Source organism: Lutra lutra, chromosome 1 (genome assembly GCF_902655055.1).
Source record: "Lutra lutra chromosome 1, mLutLut1.2, whole genome shotgun sequence".
NCBI lineage: Eukaryota > Metazoa > Chordata > Mammalia > Carnivora > Mustelidae > Lutra > Lutra lutra.
In genome coordinates this window covers 81,487,933-81,509,607 of record NC_062278.1, presented here as the reverse complement: position 1 = coordinate 81,509,607, position 21,675 = coordinate 81,487,933, and the positions used below count along the sequence as shown (strand labels likewise).

The 21,675-nt window shown below is 41.4% G+C and overlaps 1 long non-coding RNA gene across 1 annotated transcript; it reads left to right on the top strand.

Annotated features, from left to right (window-relative positions):
• Positions 1 to 1,002: 1,002 nt before the first annotated feature.
• On the top strand, positions 1,003 to 21,042 carry LOC125099148 (uncharacterized). The gene is made up of 2 exons (XR_007127039.1): positions 1,003 to 1,103; positions 19,745 to 21,042. It is a non-coding gene; the product is annotated as an uncharacterized LOC125099148 (long non-coding RNA).
• The last annotated feature ends 633 nt before the right edge of the window (positions 21,043 to 21,675 follow it).

The following is a 21,675-nucleotide window of genomic DNA, read 5'->3' as shown; positions in this document are numbered from 1 at the left end:
TGTCAGGTGTTTGACAGGTGTTTGGCTTTGTATGATCTTTACTCTGGAAACAACTTTAAGGACTTCACTGCCGCTATATTCAATACTGCCTGCCCATTCATTTTGTATCACATTGCCTGCTTTTAAATTGTTTTATTACTTAGACTGTCTGGGAATATTTTTTGGTATAATTGTATGTTATCTGTCTTGTTCATAGATTAGAGGCCAATTTCCCATGATGTCAATGAAGGTTGAGCTTCAGAGCCCCTGTCTTGCCTGGAGCCCCTGTAAATGCAGGAAGTTTCTAGAAGCTATGGAGTATTCAGGGTGAAGAGGGGAAAGCCACTGCCATCCGGAAGCCCTAGCATGTAGGCATATGTAGCAATCTGCTAACAGATATCTTAGAAAAAAGGGGCCTGAATTTCCAACGCCCAGAAAGCAATTGAAATTTTTCCTTTTATTCCAAATAAGTATTGACTACTGTAGCTAATTTTGCTTCCATGACTTGTAGGTTATTTTTCTTAGAGAGGGTCTGCCAAATTATATTCACTTAAGGTTCTACAAATCCTGAGTCTGTCATGACTCGAAGCTAAGCCTGCAAAAAGGCCACATTGCTGCTTTCATTGTGGTAACCCCCAAGGCCTACAACAGTGCTTGGCACATAGGAGATGCTTCATAAATCTTTGCTGAAAAAATATTGAGATGAGAGAGCTCCAGAAGAGCAGTCCAAGATTGCTGATCTAGGAACAGATATGGCTTATTTCAGGAGCTGTGGAAAGTTTAGTGTGGTTGGAGCCTGTGGAATGATAGGGAAGAGAGAGAGAGAGATGTTGGAGGCATATGCAAAGTCCAGAAAATTCTAGGAACATTGGAATATTTTAAACATTTAGACATGACTGACCTCATATTATTATTTTTTTAATGACACGAACATCTTTTTTTTCTTTTCCGGTTCCTGTGTGGTTAACATACAGGGCTATCTTTAGACATGACTGACTTTAAATACATGCCCTTGGTTGCTGCGTCGAAAATGAATTGCAGGGAGAAGCAATAGTGAGAGCAGGTCTGCAGGGGCGTGATGGTGGGGACACAGACCAGAGTGACAATCAGAGAGGAAGACTGAGGTAAGGAATTCGGGATGGATATGGGAGATCAAAGCAACAGTATTTTCTGGTGGACTTAATGTGGAAAGGGAGTAGGAGAAAGAAACAATGTTTCATAGACTTTTGTGTTGAGTAAGATGCTCATATGTTGCACAGTGAAGGGGGAAATGTAAATATAGAGAGGTCTACAGAACACCTAGTGTAACCATGTGCTTTCTTTATAATAGAAATTTACAACTCAATGGCGGATTTCCCTAAGGCTTTGAGACACAGATGCAAAATAAACTAGCATCAGCCTTGCCTTCACGTTTTTCTCAAATACAAATTCTAAACAGTTACTCAAAATTTCTAAATCATGACATTAGAAGACTATATGGAGGAATCAAGATAAAATTAAAAATTTTCGTAATTTTTAAAATGTATTTCATTTCAATACAGATCTGAAAAATGGTTGGCCAGTCTTTCTTCTTTTGAGATAATTTGGAACTTACAGGAAAGTTGTAAGAATACTCTAAGGAAATCTTAGATATTTTTTTTTTAAAGATTTTATTTATTTATTTGACAGAGAAAGATCACAAGTAGGCAGAGAGAGAGAGAGAGAGAGAGAGAAGCAGGCGTCCCGCTGAGCAAAGAGCCCGATGCGGAGCTCGATCCCAGGACCCTGAGACCATGACCTGAGCCGAAGGCAGCAGCTCAACCCCCTGAGCCACCCAGGCGCCCCTTAGATATTTTTTACTCAGGTTCCCCCAAATTATCAACATTTGCTGTATTTGCTCTAATCTGTCTCTGTCTTGCTCTTACTCTCCGTCTGTCTTCTAAGTTTATATGCATATATATACATGATATATATCATGTAAATATACACATATATCATGTATATATACACATATTTATATGTATGTTTAATATTATGCTTATACATTATTCTTTTTTTGAACCACTTGAGAGTACATTACAGACATGATGTCCCTTTCCCCCCAAATACGTCACTGTGAATTTTCTAAAAACCAAGCAATTCTTTTCCACAACCACTGTAAAATCAAAATAAGGAAATTATCTTTAATATAATACTATAATTTAATCAATCAAGTTTATAGATATACCTCTGGCCATTACTTTTAAATTTAAAAATCTAGCTTAGTATCTTTTCCCAACAACGTTATTGGAAGACAAGTGCGCATTTTAAAAATGAGAGGTACTTATTCAGTATCAGCTGACTGAATCTCATTTTAAATTTATGATTATTACCCTCAAGAGGACCCCTGGCACTACCGCTTGGCAATTCTACTCTATCTCCCTGATCTATTTAATTCTCACTCTCTCATTTCCATTTTTGTTGCATTGCTACAATTTTCTTGCTTCTCTTTACTCTCAGCTGATGATCTAGCTTTTTATTTCACTGAGAAAAGAGCAGCCACCAGAAGAGGACTTTCACACGTTCTCCCCACAAAGCCTATCAAACCATCTTGTACTCACATCCTCTGCCTTATTTTCCAGCCACTATGAAAGGGTTATTTTTCCTCCAACTCATGCCCTCCCCCCTTCCTCTTGGCACTGGGTCTGGTCCCCATCCTCAAGTGTCTCCTCCAGCCTTTGGGTTCTGTGGTTTTCTCTCCCCACTTTTGAGTCATCAATATAGTCTTCGTTAGATCATCCCTTGACCACTCAAACCTTCATCTCTCCCTACCACCATCACTCCCAGCTCCCACCCATTCCCCTTACAATAAACACTGCTAAAGAGTTGTATACACTCACTGCCTCCACTTCCTCTCCTCACATGGGAATTTGAGCCCACTCCAGTTGGGCTAATTCTCCCCTACATTTCCACCACAGTCATTCTTACCAAGATCATTAGTGACTTATGTTGCCAGAGTCAATGATCATTTTCCAGTGCTCACCTCATTTGATCTACTGCAGCATTTGACACAGTTGATCACTCCCTCCTTGAGACACTTTCCTTGCTTGGCTTATATGTTTGTTACTCCTTTCTTGTGGTTTTCCTCTCTCTCTCTCATTGCTTCTTTTCAGTCTCCTTTGCTGGTTCTTCCTCATCTTTCTGAGTTTTTCTTTAGGTCTTTTCCTCATGTGGAATATGAGAGTTGGAAATTTGATTTGTTTCCTCTATCACTAGCACCTGGAATGATGCACTCAATAAATGCTTATTAATTTATTAGTCATATAAAACATAAAATATACATTATTTTTGTAATTTATGCTTATTGCAATAATATCTTAAACATTAAGTATGTTGATATTATATGTACTATATAAATTATTATATTATTAATATTAATAAGCACACAAATATTGCATGAATGAATGAATGGATTTACTCTTGAGGTGTTATACACACATACATATTTTATGTTTTCTCCCTTCTTGCTGTGGAAGTTTTATTTTTCCTCCATCATAATTCCCTGAAACAATCATCTGTCTCCATCGTTGCCTGAATGTCTTCATCCGAGTCAGCAAACGCTTAGAAGTGCTGTCACAGTTCCTCTCGGAGCCTACTGTAAACATAAAAAATCCATTCTGGTCTCTTCAGCACTGTTGTGACCCACTGTGTTTTGCCATTCTGCTCAACCCAGAACTGCAGACAGCCACCCTCTAATTGATTGGATTTCGCAGGAAATAGGAAACCTGTTTCTTATCCTAGATGTAAATTCAAACTTTCTTTGGTTGTTGTTTTAGGCTTGATTTCCAAACTGACCAAGAGACGTGGACCCATGGGGTAAAATGGAAATTACATGCTTTTTAAAGTTCTTCCAGCTTTGCTGGGAAGGACCGAAGAGGCAGAGGGTACTTAAATAATAACTACTGCATATGTTATTAAGACTCTAGGGCTTTAGTTTAAAAATAAAACTCCCAGTCACCTTCATCTGGGCCTTAACAAAAATTTCAATTTAATTTAATCATATTCTTTCATAGCCTCCTCAAGTCTAATCAATCACAGATCTCAAAGGCTAGTACAGAAAACCATACAAATTGTTGGCTTCCTTGTAAATAATGAGAGCCCTTTATGAGCTGCGCTTTGTACCTCTTTTGAAGGGAGATGGACACCAGGAGGCCAGGGAAACATTGTTTCCACTCTCTTGCTCCTAAAATCAAACTGATTACTGTGGTCCTTGTTTCTAATGAAGTTTTTGGATGTAAAGTAGGATCCTTAATGATTACCAGGGGATTTCCACCAGGACAGGAAAAGCAAATCCGAAAGGAAAAATAAAACTTCTGCCACATGTCCAGAACTCAGGAATTTACTGGTGACAAGTTTCTCTCATGGCTGGGGAACATACTGGCCCAAATCCCTCTTCTCTTCCTTTTTTTTTTTTTTTTTTTAATAATTTTTTTATTTTTTCAGCATAACAATATTCATTATTTTTGCACCACACCCAGTGCTCCATGCAATCCGTGCCCTCTACAATATCCACCACCTGGTGCCCCCAACCTCCCACCCCCCACCCCTTCAAAATTCTCAGATCGTTTTTCAGAGTCCATAGTCTCTCATGGTTCACCTCCCTTTCCAATTTCCCTCAACTCCCTTCTCCTCTCCATCTCCCCTTGTCCTCCATGCTATTTCTTCAAGCTCTATTACAAAGCTGTCATCATCAAGACAGCATGGTACTGGCACAAAAACAGACACATAGATCAATGGAACAGAATAGAGAGCCCAGAAATGGACCCTCAACTCTATGGTCAACTCATCTTCGACAAAGCAGGAAAGAATGTCCAATGGAAAAAAGACAGCCTCTTCAATAAATGGTGTTGGGAAAATTGGACAGCCACATGCAGAAAAATGAAATTGGATCATTTCCTTACACCACACACGAAAATAGACTCAAAATGGGTGAAGGATCTCAATGTGAGAAAGGAATCCATCAAAATCCTCGAGGAGAACACAGGCAGCAACCTCTTTGAACTCAGCCGCAGCAACATCTTCCTAGGAACATCGCCAAAGGCAAGGGAAGCAAGGGCAAAAATGAACTATTGGGATTTTATCAAGATCAAAAGCTTTTGCACAGCAAAGGAAACAGTTAACAAAACCAAAAGACAACTGACAGAATGGGAGAAGATATTTGCAAATGACATATCAGATAAAGGGCTAGTGTCCAAAATCTATAAAGAACTTAGCAAACTCAACACCCAAAGAACAAATAATCCAATCAAGAAATGGGCAGAGGACATGAACAGACATTTCTGCAAAGAAGACATCCAGATGGCCAACAGACACATGAAAAAGTGCTCCATATCACTCGGCATCAGGGAAATACAAATCAAAACCACCATGAGATATCACCTCACACCAGTCAGAATGGCTAAAATTAACAAGTCAGGAAATGACAGATGCTGGCGAGGATGCGGAGAAAGGGGAACCCTCCTACACTGTTGGTGGGAATGCAAGCTGGTGCAACCACTCTGGAAAACAGCATGGAGGTTCCTCAAAATGTTGAAAATAGAACTACCCTATGACCCAGCAATTGCACTGCTGGGTATTTACCCTAAAGATACAAATGTAGTGATCCGAAGGGGCACGTGCACCCGAATGTTTATAGCAGCAATGTCTACAATAGCCAAACTATGGAAAGAACCTAGATGTCCATCAAGAGACGAATGGATAAAGAAGATGTGGTATATATACACAATGGAATACTATGCAGCCATCAAAAGAAATGAAATCTTGCCATTTGCGACGACGTGGATAGAACTAGAGGGTATCATGCTTAGCGAAATAAGTCAATCGGAGAAAGGCAACTATCATATGATCTCCCTGATATGAGGGAGAGGAGATGCAACATGGGGGGTCGAGGGGGTAGGAGAAGAGTAAATGAAACAAGATGGGATTGGGAGGGAGACAAACCATAAGTGACTCTTAATCTCACAAAACAAACTGAGGGTTGATGGAGGGAGGGGGTTGGGAGAGGGGGTGGGGTTATGGATATTGGGGAGGGTATGTGCTATGGTGAGTGTTGTGAAGTGTGTAAATCTTCTCTTCCTTTTTATGATCTCTGCCACGACCCTCTGGTACTTGCTAGACAGGTAAAGTGTTCCTGTTTTAACTCCTCTCTGAAGTCAGGTTCCTCAAAACTTGAATCTTACTTGTTGAGAGGAAGATGTGTTTCTTAGACAGGATTTTGGAGGTCATCTTTCTTCTTGTGGACATTCTAAAAATCTGCAGCCTGACTCTTTAAAGCAACTGGCCAAGTTTTCTATATATTAATTGAGGTACTACTCTAATGTTGATGTTGATATCTTTGGTTTAAGGAACTTCTTCCAATGTAAGTGCAATTAAATTGCATATTACCTCAAAATTATTCTGGCCCAAGGGAAGAAAGTTGCATGGGATTTTTATTAACATTTTAATTAGCCTTTTGGTGGCTACTGACTTCTTATAGATTATTTTTTTTAATAGGACAAAGGTATATCTGTTCATTGTATTCACTACAAACTAAATCTTATTTTTGAAGTGCCCGTAGTTGCTTTATGGAAGCATGTTCTTATTTGTCTAATCCACTATTTCAGCCTTGAATAATGGATAGAATGTTTTAACATCATTAGGAAAATGTTAGGAGGTAAATGTTGTCTTTTAATGTTGTAATTGTCTTTTATTTTATCTTTAAACTTTAGAAAAAGGCTCAAAGGATATATATCCTCATCTAATCATGAGTTTTAATTTTATTGGTATTTATATCAGTAAGTATTTCAGTATGATTGATTAGAATGCCATTACAATGAAGCTTGTTTCTACCACAGTTTGAATAAATAACATTTTGGGGGGAAATATATTAATTTGCAAATAAGAAAAAGCTTAATATAATAGACTTAGCCTCAATGGTGAACAACCTTGTTTATTCTAACATCAACCATATGTTAAGAGTGTCTACTATTTTGCTGCTTATCATTCACAGTGGGTTAGTGAGAGACAGTAAAGAGGCAATATCTAATGATCGTTTTACTTGAGCTTGACTTCTGATCCTGAACTTTTAAGACAGTCAATTTATTTAGAATAATTGTACCTCCACTTCCACTTATTTCCCTTTCTATAAAGTGTGGATAGCCTTCTTTCAAGGATGTAATCAGGTATTAGGCTGAAACACAGAAAGCAGATAGAATACCATTTGGCCCACTGTATAGTCCCCTTGCTAGTAATGTGCCAGCCACACGTGTTTCCTTGCTTCTCCTCATTCCTGTCTTCGGACTGCTCTCCTATCCCCTCTACCTCCAGATCTTTCCAAGCCTGGCTCCTTTTCAACCTTCTCAGGTAGTGAGGGAAGTAACCACCTAGACTAACCCCCATCCCTAATTAGTCCCAATATTACACATCACCCCATTTCATGGTTCTCATAGCCTTTAACAGTAGACACAATTACCTTATTTTTCTGTTTACTTGTTTATTTTCTTTTTCTTCTTTATAGAATTAAAGCTCTTGGAGAGTTGGGATATTGTCTGTTTTTCTTTTCCCCAAATCCCCAGAGGCTGGAATAGGGAGTGACACATAACAGACAACCAAATGAAGGAATACATGGTGGTTGTCACCCCTTTCCTTTAGCTGAATCCACTGACCTCCTGAAAGAGAAGCAGAAGCATCTTTTTGGTGTGGCATTGGCCCATGCATAAACAGAGAGCTAGAAATTAATAAATAGATAAATGAAAACAAGACAAGGAAGTACATCTCCCTGTATTTGATTGTGTTGATGAGAAGTAAAAAATATACTGTAGGTAAAAGATTCCTTTATTCATTCACTCGATAAACCTGTTATGTGAGCACCTAGTTTGTGCTAAGGATTGGGCTAGTTTAAATTGAGGTTAAAATGTTTAAGAAGAGAGTTCATATGTAAAAAAGTCCCTAATCTAACTGGCACAGTAAATCATTTTGTTGTCTTTAAGCTCCCGGTACCTTTATGCTATTAAAATGCTAAAATGCCAGATAAGTCGAGGCCAGGGGAGTTTGTGGAAGATAGCCTAAGGCAAAGAAATCTTTGCAGCAGTAACTTTTGAGCTGGACCTGGAAGACCCGGGGGAGGTAGAGGAAGTTCAGGGTAGAGGAAGAAGGAAGGGCATTCAGAGAATGCAACTAGCATGAGCAAGAGCCCAGAAGGGTCCTCCTCCTCCTGGGTGGCAGGGATAGGGAGGTGATGGGGAGGAATCAGCCAGTGGCCTCAAAGGTTAAATAAGTGCTAAGTGCGGGGTGGGGGGGCGTGGGGGGGAATGAGGGAATTAGGGAGTTGGGGGGAGGGGGGAAATGGCAAGACTGGAAAGGTAAATGGAAACCAAGAGGAGCCATAAATACCTTGCTCGGGGGCTTCGACTTTAAACTGCAGGCAGCAGAAAGTTTTGCTGGATTTGCATTTCAGAAAGGTCATTGTGATGACTATGCTGAAGAGGAAGGGCTTTCCAGAAGAGAGGAAAGAGAGGGGAGGCAGTGAGAGGTTACGGTAGGAATCCTGTCTCTGGGCCCCAGGGAAGTTAAATAGTGACCTTCAGAGAAAAGAGATCGACTTGAGGCAAATTTGGTGAGGTAGCACTGCAAGCCAAAGAAGATTCTGGAAATGGCTAAATATATTGACGAAGAGTAGGACAACAAAGAGAATACAAAGAGAAGACTTCAGTTTTTAGAACATCGAAGGGGAGGAGCCTATAAGGATCTAGGCTTGCAGACCTACTGGGAAGCTTAATATCTGAGTGAATGTTTGTTAAAGTTCAAATCACATCTGAGTGGTCAGACGGACAGAATAGTCTGTTGTGAACTTGTTTCATTGGAGACATAAAGGAGGAAAGAGGTAGGAAGCATCATCAACATGCCCCTGGACATACAGTTCCTGTAACTTTTTTTTTTTTTTTTAAATCAAGCATCACACCCAGACATTGATGACCAATTAGGTTGTTACTTAAGAGCCTTACTTTTCCCCTAGGGAAGCAGGAGTCTGATTCTGCGTTTGCCCTTCAACACAGTGATGATAACAGCAAGTTTGATACTCAAATAAGAATCATTTACTACTTGCTGACTATAATCAGGAACTGGGATGAGCTCTTTCCATGAATTAACCCACTGAACCCTCATTTTATGAAGTAGATACTATAACTGTCCTCCTCATTTTACTGAAGGGGAAACAAAGGTACAAAGAGGAATTGACCCAAGTCAGTTGCACAACCAGGTGGTAGTCGAAGTGGGATTTAAACTGTGGCACTTGGCTCAGGGCAAACTTTCACCAGTCAGACCCGTCCTGCAGCAATAACTCCAGACCCTGTGGCATGTCCTCACACCCCTGCCCATGCTGCATTTTGGAGTGACACGTTCTTCACCTCTTCAGTTCTTTTAGCCACCTGATTCTTCAGGCTGGTGAGCGGCAGGGGACTTCATAAACAGACACTGGGCTGTGATAGTGCCGCTTTTAAGGACAAAACCAAACAAACACCCTCCAAACCCTAGACGTTCAAATCCTCACAGTAGCGATTTCCCCAGAAAGAAGCACGGGGCAGGTACACAGCGGACCAAATCAATGGAGGGACAACTAAATATTGTCCGGGGCTGCACTGGCCAGATGGGCAGAATCTGCCCTTTCTCTTCACCCAGGCTTCCTTTTGGGATTGCCACTGTCTCTATGGGTTGCAAAACTCTGATACCTGGTGACTATGAATCTCTCCAAAAATCTGACTCCACCTGGTACCTACATGGCCTCTCCGTTTACCTACATGTTTCCCCCAATTCCTGACTTACTGGGCACCTCGGGGCCAAGTTGCAGAAGAGCAGATCACATGCCCATCCCAGTTTATCAGTGAAGCAGGGGCTTTCTGTCCCTACTTTCCAGTTTTGTGTATGCTCTCTGTTGGGAAGCAGGGGACCGCCATGGCTGGGTTGCCGATTAGAAACACCTGGTGCTGTGTTTCTGCTCAGAGCCGGGAGCAGAGATAGGAGGCTCACAGATATTCTGCTGCATTTTTTTTTTTTTTTCAGGAAGCTGTATCGTCATCGGTCCCTTGGACCACACCTGATCAGCCCCAGCTTCTTTCTGCCAGACGGCCTTCAAATATTTAGTGACAGCTATCATATTCGGTGGGTCTAGTTTCTCCAAGCTGAGAAATCCCACTTGGGCAGCTGTCTCTCTTGCCGCACGTTTTGGAGTGGCTTGATAGTCCTTCCTGGGCTTCCAAACATACTTGCTGCAATTCCCCTCTACTTCCTATACCAGCAGTAAGACCATTTTTATTTATTATAGAACGGTTTCTGCATTTATGGTTTATATACATATCAATATGCAACTTCATAAGAAAAGTATCCTTGTGGCAAATATCCCTGTTTCTATGTCACACTCACATTCTGAAGTCCCTTACTCAAACCCCCAAATCTGGGCATTATCAGTGCAGAAAGTGTTAAGAGAATAGCCACACATAAATCATACCCAGTTATAACAGAAGAAAGTGAAATAGTATTGATATGTAAGATTAAGTCTGTGTTAAAGAATGAGATTCACCTGAGTAAATTTGAAGGTCTAATTGGCTTTATTAGGCAGTTTATGAATACTATCCATGAGTTGTACAGGATGGAAGGTTTCTTTTTTATTTATTTATTTTTTTTCTTAAGATTTTATTTATTTGTCAGAGAGAGAGGAGAGTGAGCGAGCACAGGCAGACAGAATGGCAGGCAGAGGCAGAGGGAGAAGCAGGCTCCCCGCCAAGCAAGGAGCCCGATGTGGGACTCGATCCCAGGATGCTGGGATCATGACCTGAGCCGAAGGCAGCTGCTTAACCAACTGAGCCACCCAGGCGTCCCAGGATGGAAGGTTTCTATAGGAGGGAGGATGGGGCAGGAATGTTGTGAGCAAGAGAAAAGAAAGGATGGTTCCAGGCAAAGTCATCTTCCTTTAGGTGGTAGAGCAATGGGTCTTGTTAAGAATTATCCCATCTTCCTTTGAAGGATGGAGAGGGCCCCTGTGACCTATTACCGCATTGGTGCTGTTCGGAAAATTTCTGGCTGACTCCTTAAGACTGTATTTTCAGGGGAGGTTGAAACTGCGGTTAGGTCAGGCATTAAACGCTGGTTTGGTGAGTTGGCCTAAGTGGGTCCATTTGGGTCCCTGGTTTTCTTTTTAACACCTGAATAACATTAATACTGTCCTTTCTTTGCAACCTGATTGCCTTCTCTCAAACTACTAGCCTTATTTATCATTCTTGGGCAAACAACATGAATCATTCATATACCAAATTAAGCATGGCAGAAGAGTGTGTGTGTGTGTGTGTGTGTGTGTTGGGAGAGTGTTGCAGATTAGGAACAGCATAAAGTGAAAAGCTCATAGCACAGAATATATCAGTGTAGATAAGATTCCAAGACTCCAAGTAAATTGAAACAGTTGATAATAATTAAGGAAAAAAAAAAATAAGAAGAGGTGCCTGGGTAGCTCAGTCGGTTAAGTGTCTGACTCTTGGTTTGGGCTCAGGTCATGATCTTGGGGTCATGGGATCGCCCCACTTCGGGCTCCATGCTCAGAATGGTATCTGCTTCTCCCTCTCCATCTGCTCCTCCACCCGTCAAGGGCACACTCACTCTTTCTCTCAAATAAATAAATAAATGAAATCTTAAAAAAATAAAAACAAAAACAAAAACAAAAAACCTGAACTATTCAGTCAAGAGCCTGGGGACTATAAACTCCTTCAAATTCACATACAATATATCCTTGTATATGCCTTGCATTTGTTACAAGTAACAAATCCTCAGCGTGCCTCTGGCCAGGCCACTGCAGCACAAATTCCTGAACAATTCTTGAACAAGACACCCCACTCCTCAATTTCCAGCCATGACAATCAACAACCCCAGTTCATGCTCAGTGTGGGGGCCACATCATTGTTCCTAATACTAAAAACCACAGGGCTTTTATATTCCCACCACATTCCACAGAGCTCCAGCGCTTATGAGCTGAATAGTTTCTGAGAATGCCTTTGTGTAGTTATCTCAGTGTCTTGCGAAGTTGTAAATTCGCAACCTTGCACACTTACCCCCCACAAACAAGCAACTGAACTGTTTTTGGAGCAGAGTTTTACTTTCTTGGCTTTCTCAGTCCCTGCACATGATCTCTGAGTTCCCTTGTGCCATTGCCTGACACCACCATGTTCCTTTTCTCTGCTGTAGCCCTGCTCTCCTGTCTGGCCTTCCTCAGAACGCCAACCATGGCTGCTGACAGAGGGATTCTCCACAATCCCCTTCCCCTGATTCTGACCTTTTCTCCCCAGGGGGAGACATTAGCAAATATCTCACAAGTTATCCCCTGTGATGCACTTTATGACAGGACTTTCACTCTTTTATTGTCATTTTTAATCTGAAGCCCTTTTTTGTTTTGCTTTTTTTTTTTTTTTCAAGTCAAAATCTTGTTGAGAGACTCAAAAAGTTAAAGATATAATATTGAGGGGCAGACTTGGATGCTGGGGACTGAAATCCTTATTCGGTTCCTCCCCTGATCCATACTGCTCTACTAAGAGACCCCGAAAACACTTTGAAGAGGGACAGCTTAGCAAACATGGTATTAAGTCAGCATCAATCTCCTTTCTCTATTCTTTCCTCCTTCCCTCCCTCTGCTCTCTCTTTCTCATGTCCATAAGGCTCTCTTTTTAGTTTACAGTCTTCAAACTTCCCTCTGGTTCATTTTGAAAACATTTTTTTTTTGTCTTTTCTCTGTTAAAGGATCCTTTAACTTTTCCTTTGTCTACAAAAAACACTGATTTTACTGAGTTCAGAACATTTCTCTGTGTTTCCATCCAGAACTTTTACTTTTTTCAGTAAGCGTTTAGTGAACACTTACTGTGTTCTCAGTCCTAGAGAAGCAAACATCCTTACTTTTGGGTGGTGCAAAATAGATGGTGAGCACAATCAATAAGTAAGTTATTTATTAGAAGTTTATAAATAGTAGAAAGAAAAAAAATTAGGGTGGAGAGGGTTATTTTATTGTACTTTGAAGGACGTGAGCAGTGACGAAATCTAGGGTAACAGCATTGCAGGGAGGGAGGTGCTCGGGGCAAAGGCCTCGGGATGGCCACACATTGGGCTTGTTGGACAAACAGCAAAGAAGGTAGAGTGGATAGAGGGGTGTGAACAAAGCTGAAAGCAAGAGATGTGTTCAGAGGGACAGAGGCCAATCTCGTGGGGTCTTATAAGTCATTAAAAGGACCTTGGCTTTTGCTGTTAGTGAGGATGGGAGTCCCTGGAAATGTCTGATGATTACATGCTCTGGTTTATACTTTTCAAGGCTTATTTGGCAGCTGGACATGAAGAGATCGCAGTAGGGCAAAGGTAGAGTCAAGGAAGCCAGTTAAGAGACTTTTACTTTAGAAAGTCCTTGAGTCTTCAATTTATATTGTTGACCTCTTACTGTATTCCAGGCACTGAGTTAGGTGTGAGGGGGGGGAGTAGTGAGGAGGAGCAGAGGCAGGGAGTGGGGAGGAAGAGAATGATGGTTACCAAGGCTCAATAATTTCTTTGATTGGCCTCCTTCCACACCAAAACTCTCTACTAGTTTGCAGACCTGTATGTTCTATACATTCAACAACTCTATAATTCTTTAATCCTGTGTTCCGGCTTCCAGGGCAGAGATGCAAGAGCTAAGTCTGCCAGGGTGCGCCCAAATCCAAGCTGGTGTCCTCAGGAGAACAGGAAGTTTGAACACACCGAGAGACACCAGGGCGTGCCAGGGGCCAGCAAGGCGGCCACTATCTGTAAGCCAAGGAGACACAACGCAAGCGAAACCAGCCCTGCCAGCACTTTGGTCTTGGACTTCCTGTCCTCCAGAACTTTGAGAAAATAGATTTCTGTTTTAAGCCTGTTGAACTGTTGTATTTTGTTAAGGCAGCCCTAGGAAATGAATATAATATAGTAAGGAAAAGCAATCACTTGGATGATGGAAAATTAAGAGGACTTTAGGAGTATTGAAGGTAACAAGGTAACACACACACACGCACACACACACATATAAAAGGGAAAATGAAATTAAAGTGATGTCTTGATTACTGCATCTTAAACAGCTACATGGAACAATAAAGTGTATTGTCACCCTACAATGTCACAAAAACCTTTTCTCAGGAAAGTTAAGCAGCTTGCCCAGGGTCACTCAGCAAGAAAATGGCAAGAGCCAGACCTCCTCATCTCACTTCAGGTTCAATGCTGCTTCCCTGCTTGGGGAAAACTTGGCACTGCAGGTTTGTTCCAATTAACATGACAGACGGCACACTCCTATTTACTGTGGAGTCCTAGCTAGTTTATGCCCCTCATTTGGAGCCATTTTCCCAGAAACAACAACAAAAGCAGTGAACCCTACCAAAGCAATTTTTCTCAGTGTGGGTGGCTTCTGAAGGGCTTTGTGTGTTTATACTGTAAGGAAGTGCAACGCAAAGGCCAGATGATAGGAATAATTTTCACCTACGGAAATCTGCTTAACTATTCAACGAAGGGGCTTTTTTACTCGTGGCAGAAGCAAACACAGCTAGACCTACTTTACTTATACCCTCTGCCTTCCTTCCTTACAAAGCAATGATTGTGAACCTTGAAACAATTACTTAAATATATGTGTGTGGGGGTGGAGGATTTGCAAATCAAATCACATAGTTCAGCTAAATATAGCCTTTGTCAGGAGAAGTAATTTGTGAGCAAATAAAAATCAAGAACTAGAATCCACTGCGGACCATAACACGAAAATAGTGTCTATTGTGCTCAGAGAAGTTCCAGACTGTGACCCTTGTCCTTAAATCCAGACTGACCCAGGGATGGACAACTCTTGAAAGAAATCACCACAACATCCCAAGTGGAGACGTCGTTCTACCTTACAGTGTGTTTCTTAGAAAGGTGAAAATAATCTAATTGAGCTGGAATGACTTTGGGGTAGAACCTAGAAACCAGAGAGTTTAGCGTTTTGTGAGGGAGTCATCCACACTTGCCTGCAAAGAAGTGACCTGTCCTCTGGTCAAGGACACCATTACCTATTATATTACTATCTGTGCAGATGAGTAGGCATGAAATATCCAATATGCATCCAATTTCCTTTCTAACTTATCAGTGTTTCTGAGCAGTGGTGGATCCCCATTTTGTGAATCAGCTTCCTCTTCGTGAATGCTGTTTTCTTCAGAATCCCAGTGTCCCAGTCTGAAGTTGAATCTGTTGCTTGCCATTTTGAATTTCATTCAAATACAGTTTTTCCTCAATTTTGTGTGCGTTTCTACGTGCACTTGCACACATGGGCGTTAGTACTTCTTAATAGATTGCTGTCTCTCCATGTGGACATTTGTGTTTAATTTGGCCATTGTGGGTCTTTTTGCACTCTTTGTTATCACATATACAAAAGTAGTAGCAGACAAATACATTATCTAAACTCCGATAATCAATATTTTCCTTTTTGAAAAATATATGCGCTTGGTTTGTGTAACCAGGCCTACCCTGGCTGGGTGAGACCATACACACTTGCCTATCTTCTCACTAATGATGTTAACTTGACACCAATAATTATAGCAAACCGATAAATACAGTATAAACTTTTAAATTCAAATGTGGGAGGTGCTTCCTGCCTAAACATAGCATTCTGAAATATTGCATTATTCCATCAGGAGACATTTACTGAGCCTCCCTACTATGAATGGGATGAGTTCTGGGCACTCAGTGGTAAATAAAGCATGTTTCTTTCCCTCGTGGGTTATATGTTAGTGGGGAACTAAGCAAACAAAGAGAAGGAAATCAAAATAAAATAATTTCAATTTTTAATGAGCTCTATGAAGCAAAGAGAAAGCATGCAGGGTTTAGATTTTATGCTCCGTGAAAGGCTTTTATGGTGAAGGGTAACAGAATACAATTTACATCTTAAGAAAGCCTCTCGCTGGTTCCCTAGTGAGAATGGTTTAGAGGCATAAGAGTGGGAGCAGGACAGAGTTGGAAGGTTGTGTAGTAATTTGGGCACAAGATGAAAGGTGACTTGGTATCTAGGGGATAGAAAGATGATTGAATATGGAAGCAAGGGGATGAGAGACAGGGAGACATCAAGATTGCTGCTGGGGAATCTGGCCTGAGGACCTAGGTGGATGGGGAAGCCACGTATTGAGGGTGAGAGAGTTTAGCGGGCCTGATTTGATTGCACTGAACATGTTGGAGTTGAGGTCTCGGTGATCAATGACATTGAGCTGGCAGTTGGGTCTGTGAGCACAGAGTTCACAGGAAATACCATGGTGGGAGGTACAGAGTAGCGTTCATCAGCACACTCCTGGGAATGGTGACCTCAGCCAGGGAGAGGGAGAAAGGAAGAGAGAAAGAGAGGTCAAACAGCAAGAAGAAAACTCTCTTAAAAGCATGTGGTTTTGAGGAGGAGGAGTGCCCAATATTGCCAAGAGGTGGATGAGATGAAGACAGAGAGGTACCCTGGAACCTGAGAGGTGCTTCTGATTCCTGACTTAAAATGTGAATAGCAGTAGTCCTTACCTCACTGGGATTTTGTAAGGATTTAAGGACTTCATCCACATTAAGCCTGTAGAGGTGCGCCTGAAACGTATCATTCAACAGACCTTTCTTGGTACTCACGGTGTGTCAGGCACAGGACTAGGTGCAGAGATCTGAGAGTGAATGAAACCTCTCTCCAAGTTGACAGAGAGAAGAGACAGAAAATAAGAAATGGAGTCTTGAGGATTATAAAGAAAAATGAACACCGTAAAGGGGATGAGGAGAGCACAATGTGGGTGAATCATCTTATTTTATTTTTTGAAGATTTTATTTATCTATCTGAGAGAGAGCAAGAGAGAGAGCATGCACTCAGGGTGGAGGGACAGATTCCTCACTGAGCAGAAGCCCCCAGGGGGCTCGATCCTCTGACCCGGAGATTATGACCTGAGCCAAAGGCAGACACTTCACCGACTGAGCCACCCAGGCGCCCCTGGGTGAGTCATTTTACATGAGCAGTCATGGTGGTAACACCTGCGGCTATTTGGGGTGATGGGCAACCCTGGCAGAGGGAGGAGGCAGGAGATCCCTGGCAAAGGACAGGGACAGCCTGGGCCAGGGGGAGAGGAAATAGGATCAAAATCACAGATTTATGATAACCATTATTTGCATTGGCAACAAGGACATCTAAAATGACTTGACCAGATTCAGTGTGGTAGGGAGTATATAAGCAGACTGAAGGAAGTAAGAAGACGCTGAGGGATGTGAGAAGAGATGAAAAGTGGAGCGATGAGAGAAGGGAAATGTGGGGGGCCATCGTGCTTATCAACTTCTGATTTCTTATCAGCAACTGAGAGGAAGAGGAGAGGAGGAATGAAGAGGTGAAATGGGTCTAAGAACCTGTTTTGTTTTGTTCCTTTGAGTGAGGGATATTAGGATCCATTCCCATGCTGATGAGAAGAAGCTGCTAGAAAGAGAGGCTTGTGAAGGGAGGGAAAGGTGAGGGAGGGAGGGAGGACCACCTTGGGAAGGTGCAGGACAGAACCTGACACAAGGGGAGGGGCTGGCTTTCCCAAGAAGCTGGTCAGGAGGGAAGCAGCAGACCCGGCAGGGAGTCTGAAGGTGAGGCGCTGGGAAGGGTAGGGAGGCTTCCCCAGAGGGCTTCTGTGGAGGACACACGGGTGCTAGCTGATCCCACCAGGAGAAGAGGAGGAGGATTTGAAGAGAAAGGGAAGGTCAGAAATGTTTTTTTCGGGAGGTGGGAGACAACGTTCTAGGAAAACATCCAAGAAATTGCAGAGTCCAATTGAATACTCTTGGGAGGTTTCAGATCATGAGATTAAAATGAAACAAGTTAATATAGTTTGCTTTACTCTTCTTTGACCAATCCCCCCACCCCAACCAGCTTCTATCCAGTTACTCATGTATCTTTTCCGAAAGAAATCATAAAGTGGCTGGTGGGATCTGGGGGTGGAAGTGGAGAGGAAGAATTTAGACCATGGGAAAAAATAAACAAAGGTAGAAAAAAAAAGCAAAAACTCTTTTAAATTGTTGATTTTGTTCCACACCTTCCATGAGTATTAATTAAAAGGAACTTTGGTATTTAATCAGCAGCTGGCTTTGTTCTCCTCGGGTAGCTTGAGGAGCATTACCATATGTCCCGTGAAGATAATGACATTCTCCTTTTTTCAAAAAGCACAGACAAAACTACAATATTGCTGTTGTTTTTTGACATCCGGCTATGAGTTGTCTGGTCAGCAGATGTATACACCTACCAACACCACAGTGGGAAGGTAGGCACTGAACAGCTATTACAGAGCTCAGAAATTTTACTGGTCTGTTAGGATCAAAGAACGTGCAAGGTACTTCAGGCTGGTTTTGCCCTCACTTTGTCACATATACATATAGGACATGCCTATTGATTCTTGGATTAACCAGCACATCTACTTTCTACATATTGCCCGAAAGCAAAGGTGAGTTTCCAGCATTTTGTTGTCATTTTCAAAGCAGATGCAGGAGAATCACGTCCGCTGGGAGAAGCTCAGGATATGCTGAAACTGTTTCTCCGGGCTGAAAAGAGAAAGGACATTGAACTCATAAATTAACTACAATTACGCCTTTGTACTATGTCACTAGATTCCATTAGATGCATATCTTTGTTACATCACAGGCGCATTCCTCACTGCTGGCAAATTTATTAGACATACTACTCAGAGTTATAAAGAATAGCATTTTTTAAAAATTACTATGTTGAAGGGATGGAAATTCCTTTCATTCGCCTTGTACCACATGGAGCAAATCCAGGTGAATAACATAAGTTGATCCAGAGGGAGGTTTAAGCACAGTTTAGACCTGAGGAGCAAGAATAAAGATGAGAAATAGGTCTGCATTCACTTCCTGCCTCAAAATAAGCCTTTTCCCTTGTCTCCCCTAAAAATCCTAAACACCACCCATTCTTGCCTTCACTCTCAGTTGCTTTGCATCAAAGTTTCTGAATTCTAACCCCCACTCTCCAAGATTCAGTCAACCTTAAGTTTAGAATTATAAGAAAAATCGAAGTAAAGCTGCTATGTACCCTGATTACGTATTCTGGAGCTTTGCTTTTAAGATTGGCTACTTTGGAGAGAGAGGGAGGAAGCAGGAGCTAGGATGGACCCAGGGACAACAGAAGCAATATCAGACATGGAGTTCAGGGGAAGCCTGGCATTCTAAGGGTGTGGTAAAGCTTGTCTGTGACCGAGGCCAGACCTCGATCACAGGGGCGTTCCCACAGGGTGGGGGCGTTCCCAGTGGAGGTTGGAGAATGATCCTTCTGTGGGTACCTGGAATGGTCCAGCCCTCAGAGGAGAAGGAAGAGTGGGATAGTCGTTCCCCTATCCCTGAGGGCGAGAGCAGGGGCTGCACCAGCACTCCAGGTCAGAAAAAATGTAAGAATAACAAAGCGGAGAACCGAGGAACACTGTTACTCGGGGCACTTGGACACCAAAGTCAGCTCTGTCAGCCCATTTCTTATCTGTTGGGCATAAAAAGAAACACAAGGAGGAAAATAGGAGCCAGGAAAGTTTCTAGATTATTACATTGGTTTTATATCAAGTCACGAGGATTTTAAGAATAAGTGCAAAACAATCTCTCTTCTGTTTCATTATTGTATTTATTGCTATGGTTTAATTTTATAGAGAGATACTAACATATATTAAGGACCTTATATAGTCAAGAAACTTGAAGTAGTGTGACTTCTCTAAATCTGAAATGTGCTCCTTTGGTTTTACAGAAGAGAAACTGAGGTTCACAGAAGTTAAATGAGTTGTCTAAGATGACAAGTTACATTGTGGAGCCAGGACCCAGAACTTTGGCCAATGGCCGTGATTCTTCCACGAAGCCACGTGGACACTTTCTTCTGGTCGTGTTTACTGGTTTCATTTTTTCACGCACCTAATCGACTTCATTCAATTTGCAAAAGTGTCTGCTCTACTGTTTGGATAGTCTGTGGACTGCAATGACAGCTGGGATGTCCTTGAGGCAGAAGTGTCCTCTTGTGTCTTCAGCCTCACGGAAGCCAGTACCCCAGCCACGTGGCTGCGACCCAAGGGTTGACGCCGCCACACTTCAGAGCAGTTGACAAATTGCTCACAGCTGTCTGGGGTGAAAGAACTCATCTCTGAGAACTGACATTTTTCTCCGCTTTTTAAAGAGACAAGTGTGCCTCCTTTTTCTCTTCACTTCTCACGACTGATCTGCTTTGAGGTGGTTCCTGCACATGCTGGTTTGTCTCACCAGCGTCTTCGCGCTCGTTTTCTTCTCAGACTTAACCTCCGTTTTTAACCAGGACACCTTCTCACTCCATCTATCCTGTTTCAAATGACACAAAAGAAGAGATTTCATTACATCTCCGCCGAAGCGAGATACTCTGCCACTTGGAAATGCTTCTCAATTATTGCATTTAATTGGAATGGGTGGCCCGTTAGCACGGATGGTGGAAGGGAATGACTTCTGCCTCCAACATGAAAATGTGTTGTGTGAACTTCTTAATGTGGATGACTTATCTCATGATTGAGGTTAACGGAGGTCAGTGGTTTTCAGAGTGTTGATATCAGGAATCACAAAGAAAGCTAACATATATGGGAATATAATTAATAAATAGATAAAAGAGAGTTTTGAAGATCGCCAGCTCTAATGAACAAATAGACAAGATCCTAATTTTATTCTCACCCAAGTGCTCGCACTAACCGTGAAATGCCACTCATGAGGGTGTCAGTTTACCAAGACAATCTTTAAAAGCTTGCTAAATAAAAATTGTTTATTTGTGCATTATTATTTTTTTTAATTCCTCAAAACTACTGCTGCCACAGGAGACCAAATTTCTTTTTTTTTTTTCAAGCTGGTTATTGTAAAGTATCTAGTTTTTAATTTACTCATGCTGTATGAAGTCTACTAAACCACAATAATTTATAATTTATGTGGTCCACAACTGAGTACAGTTTAAGGAACAAATTGTCAAGAAGCCACATGTCAATAATTGAACTATTCTGTGTCACACTGTGAATTTCCAAAGTACTCAACAACTTGTTTTAAATATGTGTTAAAAAAAAAATAAATATGTTGTTTGGACCACATCAGGCATTTCTACCTCTTTTTTTTTTTTTTCTCTGAATGAGCTTTTAAAAACCTCAGGATTCCTGCAGAAATAAAGTTTAAAAAAATTTCAGCAGATTGTAGTAATTGTAACTGTGCTTAGAATAGTATAAATCTAGGCAAAATAACCTAACCTGCCTCACAAAAGAGGTCACACTGCCACACTCTACAATGAAAATGTAATGCTGGTCACTTAAGAGATTTAAAATTTTTCTAGTGGTCCTATTGAAAAAAGGCAGATGAAACACATGAAGTTAACTGTAGTAATATTTTACTTAACCTGGTGTATCAGAGATACGACCATTTCAGTATATAATCAATATTTTTAAATGTTAATGAAATATTTTACTCCATTTGTACTAAATTTTTGAAATTCAGTGACTGTTTTACATGTATGGCACCTTCCTCTCAGTTTGGAGCAGCCATATTTCAAGGACTAAATACCCGTATATTGCTCGTGGTTGCTGTATTGGACACTGCAGGGTTATGCTGATTGATAGTAGAGGTAATCTGTTAAAATGAATTGAGAAGTTATTCAGAGTTCGTCCCATATTAAACAATATTTTTAAT